Source organism: Arachis ipaensis, chromosome B06, assembly GCF_000816755.2.
Source record: "Arachis ipaensis cultivar K30076 chromosome B06, Araip1.1, whole genome shotgun sequence".
Taxonomy (NCBI): domain Eukaryota; kingdom Viridiplantae; phylum Streptophyta; class Magnoliopsida; order Fabales; family Fabaceae; genus Arachis; species Arachis ipaensis.
The window spans coordinates 57,546,206-57,554,772 of record NC_029790.2 but is presented as its reverse complement, the minus strand read 5'-3'; positions in this window follow the sequence as shown (position 1 = coordinate 57,554,772).

Below are 8,567 nucleotides of genomic sequence, written 5' to 3'. Positions count from 1 at the left end.
CCACGCGACCGCGTCACCCAGATTTTTGGTAAAAAGAGTTTTGAACAGAGAGTTGTGCGACCGCGAGGCTGCACTCGCACCACTAGCACAAATCGAGTCACGCGATCCGTGCCCCACGCGTCCGCGTCGCCTAACGTTATTTGCGCACTACGCGACCGCGTCACCCACGCGACCGCGTCGCCAGCGTCGCACAACCTATCCAGATTAGTGCCAATTTTCTTATCTTTTCTTCTCCGAATCCTTATTCTTCTTATCTTTTCTTATTTCTTTCTTCTTCCTTTCTTATTTTCTTTCACCTCCATTCTATTTTATTTAATTTATTTACATATTTTCATTCATTGCATTTTTGCATATTTTTATTTTTATTTTCTGAATTTTTTTTATATTTCTATTGGTGTTAAAAAAAAATTTCAACTGTTGCATCCTTTCTTGAATTTATTTTGGTAACTTGTTTTACACTGTGGGATGATATTGATTATCTGCCAATGCCAATCTTTTATAATACATGAACTTCATTTGCATTGTCATGAACTTACATTGTCTTTCATTACCCACTCTCTCTCCCCATTGTTGCAAATTTTTTGCACTCTTGATCTGCCATGTACTTCTATTGTTTTCTCACTTACATGTTGTAGCTACCATGTAATTGAGACCCTTATTATCTGGCATTAACACCCATATTTTATTCATTTTCTATCTTTATTTTTGGGTTACTTTTTCTTTTCCCTCTTCTTTCAGGATGGCCACCACAAAGGGAGAGGAAAAGCTTCTTAATGGGAGAGACAAACAAGCCCATCTGCACAATCCTTGACGAAAAGCATCAGTTGGAACAGCCCGTCCACTTGTACATCTTAGCATGCACCGAGGACGGTGCAATCTTTAAGTGTGGGGAGGTCGATACCGATCTCCATGGGTTAGTACTTTCCTGTCTCAAACACCAATATTTTATTTTCTTTGTTAATTGTTGCATTTGCATATTTAATTGCATGTTTATTTGATTTTTGCATTTAGTTACTGCTTGGTTAAAATAATAAGTTTCTTCTTAAGATCCTATTTTTTGAAAATTTTCACTAATTTAAAACCAAAATTTTTGTGTTAAACTTGTTTGAAGTTGTATTTAGAACATGGTTTTCGAGCCAAAGAACACACAACCTGTGAGACTTTGAGCTTATTTATATGGTTACATTATTTAACCATAAATTTTTATTTCTGTGTGTTTTCTTCTCTATAATTGCAATCTTTGCTTTGTTCCATTCTATATGTCCATTATTTAGTATATTTACATGCTTGCATATGATTGAGGCTATTATTTGTTATTAACTTACTTATCCCAAATAAGCCTACCTTTTACATCACCTTTGTTAGCCCCTTGAGCTTTTAATCCCCTCTTGTTCTATAACCACATTACTAGCCTTAAGCAGAAAAATAAATTAAAAATCCCAAGTGAATCTTTGGTTAGCTTAAGATAGAAATTGTGCATCAACTAAGTGTGGGAACATTGGTTAATAAGGGAATGTATTTAATTTATTTGAATATTGGAAATTTGGGAACCTACTCATGAAAAACCAAAATAGAAAAAAAATGAAGAATCCATGTGCATTGATAAGTTATGTTTGCTTTTATGATTCAAAAAAAAAAAGAAAAAAAAAAGAGAAAAAGAAAATATATATATATAATAAATAAGGGGACAAAATTACCCCAATGTTAAGTTAATGAAAAAAATCAATGCACATGTGATAAATTAAAAAGAAAAATTTGGTACATGAGTATGGGAATCATACAAAAGTGGGAATTATGGGTAGCTAGGCATGAATTTAAAAGTATATAGAGTATATGTATATTAGGTGAGAGCTTACGTTAATTGAAGATTCATATTATAGCTCACTTGGCCATACATATATCCTTACCTTTACCTCAGCCCCATTACAACCTTGAAAAGACCTCATGATGTTTGCATTAGTACATTAAATTTTTGTTAATTGGTTAGATGAAGAACAAGGTTTAGAAAGCATGATTAGGGAAGAATAGAGTGAATTACCCTATACACTTGAGATATTAGAGTGATATACACTACCAGTGAGGGTTCAGTGCTTAATTCTATGTTCCCTGCTTTCATGAGCTATCTTCTTACAAGTTTATTTGTTTTCACTGTATGATTTGAATTAGTGGAATTTGATTCATATTTGTCATGGAGAATTTATTTACTTTTAACCAAGTAGGTAGAAACATTTTTTTTCCATATAGTTGCATTCATATAGATAGGTTGCATTTCATACATCCTACCATTCTTCTTCATCTTTATAGTTTCTCTTGAGCTTAGCATGAGGACATGCTAATGTTTAAGTGTGGGGAGGTTGATAAACCTCTATTTCATGGTTTATCTTGTGCTCATTTGAGTGGTTTTTATCTACTCTTTACCTATTTATTCATATTATTTGCATGGTTTTACATTTGCCTTCCTAATTATGTGCTTTGATTGAAAACATGCTTCTTTGATCTTATATTTGCTTATTATTAATCCTCTCTTATTACCATTAGATGCCTTGATATGTGTGTTAAGTGTTTTCAGATATTATAAGGCAGGAATTGCTTTGAGGATGAGAAGAAAGCATGCAAAAGTGGAAGGAATACAAGAAGTTGGAGAAATTGCTAAGCTGTCCAGCCTGACCTCTTCGCACTCAAACGGCAATAACTTTAGCTACAGAGGTCCAAACGACGCGGTTCCCCTGACGCTAGGCGACGCGACCGCGTGATCCATGCGGCCGCGTCGCAAGTGACGAAAATCAGCGCAAATGAATTCGCAACCAGCGAATTCTGGGCTATTTTTGACCCAGTTCTCGGCCCAGAAAACACAGATTAGAGGCTATAAAGTGGAGGAATGCATCCATTCATAAAGAGGCTCTCACATTCACAATTTTAGGAGTAGATATAGTTTTTACAGAGAGAGGCTCTCTCCTCTCTCTTAGGATTAGGATTTAGGATTTCTCTTAGTTTTAGAGTGACTCTCAATCCCAGGTTCAATGTTCTTTTATTGCTTTTCTCAATTTTGTTTATGACTCTCTATGTTTAAATTGATTTTCTATTTAATATAATTCTTGAGGTATTTCAGACTTATGATTGCTCCTTTTTATTATATAAATAATTTGGATTTTTCTCTTTTGGCTTTGGTTGAGACATTGGTAACTCTTGAGTTATCAAACTCATTGTTGATTGAAAATTGGAATTAATTTGTTCACTTAACTTACCTTCATGGCTAGAGGTTAATAAGGTGGGGGAAGAATCCAATTCTCATCACAATTGATAAGGATAACTAGGATAGGACCTCCAGTTCTTCATACCTTGCCAAGAGTTTATTTTATTATTACTATTTTATTTTATTCTTTTTGTGCAACATATTGCTTCCTTACTTCCAAAACCCCCCAATTTACAATCTTCATAACCAATAATAAGAACATACTTCCCTGCAATTCCTTGAGAAGACGACCCGAGGTTTGAATACTCGGTTATCAATTTTAAAGGGGTTTGTTACTTGTGACAACCAAACATTTGTACGAAGGGATTTTTGTCGGTTTAGAGACTATATCTACAACGCGACTGTTTTTATGACATTCTTTACTGGCAAAAATCCCAACGTCAGAGGGGCGTAACAACTCGACTAATACGATACAGAAGAACGAAAGAGAAAAAGGAAAACCCCAAGACTCAAGCCAAAGTCCTTGGGCATCCTTTGGAGGCAGTAACAAAGCAAGGTTTCTGGAAAAATCTACTGCTTACGTCCCGGCATCTCTCAAACAAGAAAAGAAGATTTCCAATAGCAAACACTTCGAAAACCATTGTCAAAACATAAAAAGTCATCAAAGCCACTATCTTTTTACAGTATATCAGCAAAAAGCATCGCCAAACATCAAACATGCCAAGAGGAAATCGTCAAAGGCACAACCTTTTTTCGGAATCAAACAAAACCATCATCAAAAGCACAAATAGAAATGGTGATAACATGCAGAAGCCCTAAAAGCATCAACCAACAGAAAAGGTGAAAAGATTCATGCAAAAAGGTGAAGAAACTCCCAGAACACACATTACAACAGCAATCAGGCACAGAAAAAGCAGAAAGATCCAAACAAAATCAAAACTTTCTCAAAATCAGACATGAAAAAGTGATACGAAAAAGAGAAAGGAAGAAAAATCAAACTTGGAGAAATAGGAGAAAACCTCAAAAGAAAGTTGAAGAGCAGAAGCGGCAGGCGAAAGAACCACCCTTCAAACGGAAAAATTTGCCAAAAGTAGGAAATGGAAGATGAAATCCAGAATCACCCCTCTTCCACAGAAAGCAGTAGCAAACAGACATCGCAGGAAAGAAATATGAAAATCGCAAAACAGAAAGGGAGAAAGAAATATGAAAATCGCAAAACAAAAACGGAGAAGAGAAACCGTTTCTGTGCATAAAGTTCAAAATAAAAAGGGGAACGGGGCATTAAAAGCTAATAAATGAGGGTATTAAACCCTTGCGCCTTCCCAAGAACAGAGCGCTAATGCAAAGCGCGCGCTTTTAGAGGAAAACGTTCCACATTCAAAAAGGTTCTACAAAGAAAGGAGTCGACAAAATGCTCGAGTTTGGCTTCACTATAGAAAGTTCGAAGTCAAAGACTCGACCTCAAAGCAGAAGACCGAGCTCAAGCAGGGGCACTGTTCACACCCTGGTTCGAGCTATCCGATCCGGGATGTTATGTAATAAAGCGACCGACCTCTTTAGGTCAGGCTATCCGACCTCTTCTCAAAAGAGGTCGGACGAATCTACAGAATAGCCCAGTAAAGGGCCCAAATAGAGGAACACGACCCAAATCCAAAGGCAGTCCAAGCCTATAGAGATAAGGGCAGTTCCCTTGAAGATAAGCTGACCTCAACTCAAAGATAAAGATAAGATAAGATAACTAACTTTTCTTATCTAAAAATAGTCGCTCTACAACCATTATAAATACACTGGAGCACCCAGGTATAACTCATACTCTGATTCTACTAAAAACCTGCTTAATACCCATGCTAACTTAAGCATCAGAGTCTCTTGCAGGTACCCCCACCCTCCGGTGACCAAGGATCAGCAGTGCAGCCAGTCCAACAAGTCGGACACGACAGCTCCGGCCGCCACCCACCAGCCGGACATGTCATCTCCGACCAGTACAGAAGATCTCATCCGAGATCAACCTACATTTTCAGATAACCCACAGAATAGAACCCCCCAGGTATAACTCACGTTCTACTCTACTAAAAACCTGCCTAAAGCCCTTGCTAACTTAAGCATCAGAGTTTCTTGTAAGTACCATCCCCTAACCTCCTCACGAGGAGCTCAGAATAGACGGCACCTCAACACCAACAAGTCGGACGCTGTCTAATAAACCATTATTTTATGATTTATCTTGTGCTGATTTGAGTGGTTTTATCAAGTCTTTGCACACTTATTCATACAAATTGCATGGTTTTACAATTCCTTCCTAGTTTTGTTCTATAGTTGAAAACTTGCTTCCTAAGCCTTTAATTTGTGTATTTTAATTCCCCTTTTTACCATTCGATGCCGTGATCCATGTGTTCTGTATTTTCAGGCTTTATAGGACAGGAATGGCTTAGAGGATGGAGAGGAACCTTGCAAAAATAGAAGGAGCAGAGAATTAAAGGAGACAACCAGCGAGAAGCGACGCGCACGCATGGCTCACGCGTGCGCGTGGATTTGAGTTTTGCACGGTGACGCGTGCGCGTGCCTGACACGTACGCGTGACACGCGAAGATGACCAGCGACGCGTACGCGTGACTGACGCGTACGCGTGACATACGCGACCTGTAGGGGTGTGCAAAAAAACTAGTTTGACTGAACTGAACTGAAACTACACTGAAACTGTTTTAAATAAACCATTTTTTTTAAATAAAAAACCGAACTGAAACCATAGTTTTTTTATAAAAACCAGTTTATTAAAAACCAGTTTTTATGGTTCAGTTTAGTTTTAAACCAAATCAAAACTGGTTAGACATCAGTAACTTCAAGTCTTCAATCTTCCAAATCGAAACTGGTTTGAAAAATCTGAAAAACTCAAAAACCCTAATCTCGCCGTTTCAACCTCCTCTCTTGTCTCTCCCCTTCTGCCGTCGCAACCAACCCACCGCTGCCACCGTCAGAGTCACCGTCGTCGAACTATTCGCCGCCGTCGAACTATTCGCCCTCGGCCCTCACTTCACTCCACTCTCCGTCGGGCAGTAGGGGTGTTCCAGCGTCACTGTCCAGCCCTGCACGGCACACGCCTTCCCTTCCGTTCGCAGCGCCACCGTCCAGTCCTCCCTCTACAGCTTCCACCGCCCGGATCCGTCAAGGCGCCAGTCCCTTGCGCAGTCGCCGTCATTTCTGTTCAGCCGTCTAGCCCCATCGCGGTCGCCATCTTCGCTCAGTTTCTGTCTCCTTGCTGTCGTCGGTTCCGTCGTACCCTGCATTTGGAATGGAGCTTTAAGTAATTTCTGTTTCCCTCTTCTAATTATTTGTTCTAATTTAATTTTTATATGATTAATTGTTCTTGGTGCTGTTCTAATTTCTGTTTCCCCTTCTAATTATTTTTGTTTCTGATTTTTGGATATTAAAATACAAAGAACTGAAAATGTTGCCTAATTTTACCTACCCATTTAATTTCCACTTGTCACGAATAACCCCTTTAAGAAGGTCAGGGTCTGCACAAGTTGGCTTGCCGTTAACTTGATTATAAGAACACATGACACTTGCAACATTGCCCTAATGCCCCTTTGTTGTTGCTATTCTTATCATAATATATTCACTATTTTGTAGAACAGAATGTATTGCTTGTGAGTTAGATTTCTCAATTTAATTTTAGCATCTTGGTTTAATGAACTTGGTATTTTCTTAGTAGATATAATTTTAGCTCTTGTATGGTGTAGCTTGTTAGTATGTAGCTTATTAATTTCATACATAGGAGCTTGTTTTGCTTTATTGTTTGCGTTTCAAAACCTTAGTTAGATTGTTCTTTAACTGCATTATTAATATGGAGTTGGTTGATTGCTTTGATTAGTTGATGTAGTGTTGTTCGTTTATATTTTGGTGGCACTTTTGGAGAAGCTCGTAACGATTTGTATAACTTAATGGTGCAGTTTAGATATTGTATTTGTTCTGTGGTTAAAATGATAACGTATTTTGAGCTTGAATGTGTGAATTTTTTCCTGTTTCCTATGAAGTAGAAGGATTTTGCAAGTATTTTGTGCTCATCATTTCATATTCTCCCTGTATAATCAGTACTTGTTCTTGTTGTGCTTTCATAATTAAAAAGTCTAAATAATTTTAGCGATTTCACCAGATACTATTTTCTGTAGCTTATGCTTATTTATTGAAGGTAACTTTTGCTTTGTATTACCAAACATAACTGCTATAGCTTTTGAAAAGTTAATCCCAACCGGTCACCTTAAATTTAAGTGGTTTTGTATTCAATTTCAAGACTCGGATATACATTTATTTAGATTTTACCTTCTTTATTCCCTTGTACCTTTTTAGGCAGATATGAGAATATGAGATACTATAATGGAGGAATGGGTTGTATTTTCTCATTTTCTGCTCTGTTTAGATGATTAATACTTTAGATGAACCCTTGATCTTTGTAGTTCAAACTTCAAAACCTCCAATTGTGATCATATAGTGACCTCTAATTCTCTTCAAACTTTCTTTATTAACTTTTCTCTGTTTGAATAAATTATTTAACTTCAATTATAAAATTTCCCGATTTTCTTTTTTAAAATAGTAATACTTGCTGTTTGCATTATTAGTTTACTCATACACTGAAGTGCTATACCTTATTTGGAACGTTAGTGTATACATGATGGAAATATGTACATGTAATGGAAACCTAATTGAATTTTGTGTTATGGATCTAGCATCATTGGTTAAAATTCCATTAAGGTTAAAAAATATATATATAGGGTATGTAATAACTACAAAATGAAAATGAATTTTATTATTAAATTGAGAATCTTATTATTAATTTTGTTCAACGGACAGGAATACATACAACAAATTTATTATTCAACACATTGGGCTGCCAAAGATGTCTGAGAGAGAGGAGCATTCAAATCCTGCTGTTTCTCCTGCTCATCTCTCATTACCTCCTCAACCTAGTGGATCTTCTGGGCGTAAGAATCGATCAGAGATATGGGAACATTTCATTCCAATCGAAGGGATAGAGAAGTATACAAGATGTAAAAACTGCAACGGTCAAATAAAATATGCGGGGGGAACAAGTGCTATGCGGCAACATTGGAAGCGATGTTTTGAATCGAACAACGAACAGAGCAAGAGACAAAGGATAGAAGGGGGAACAAGTGGTCTTATATCGTCATCGAGTGTTACAAAGTTTGACCAAGCAGTAACTCGAAGAAGTATCCTTACTGAGATGTTTGTGACTGAAGAGCTACCTTTTCGATTTGTAGAAAGAAATGTGTTTCGAAGGCTCTTGCATAGCATGCAACCTAAGTTTAAAATCCCTTCGCGTACTACATTGGCCCGTGATATACTTTCTTTTTATGAAACA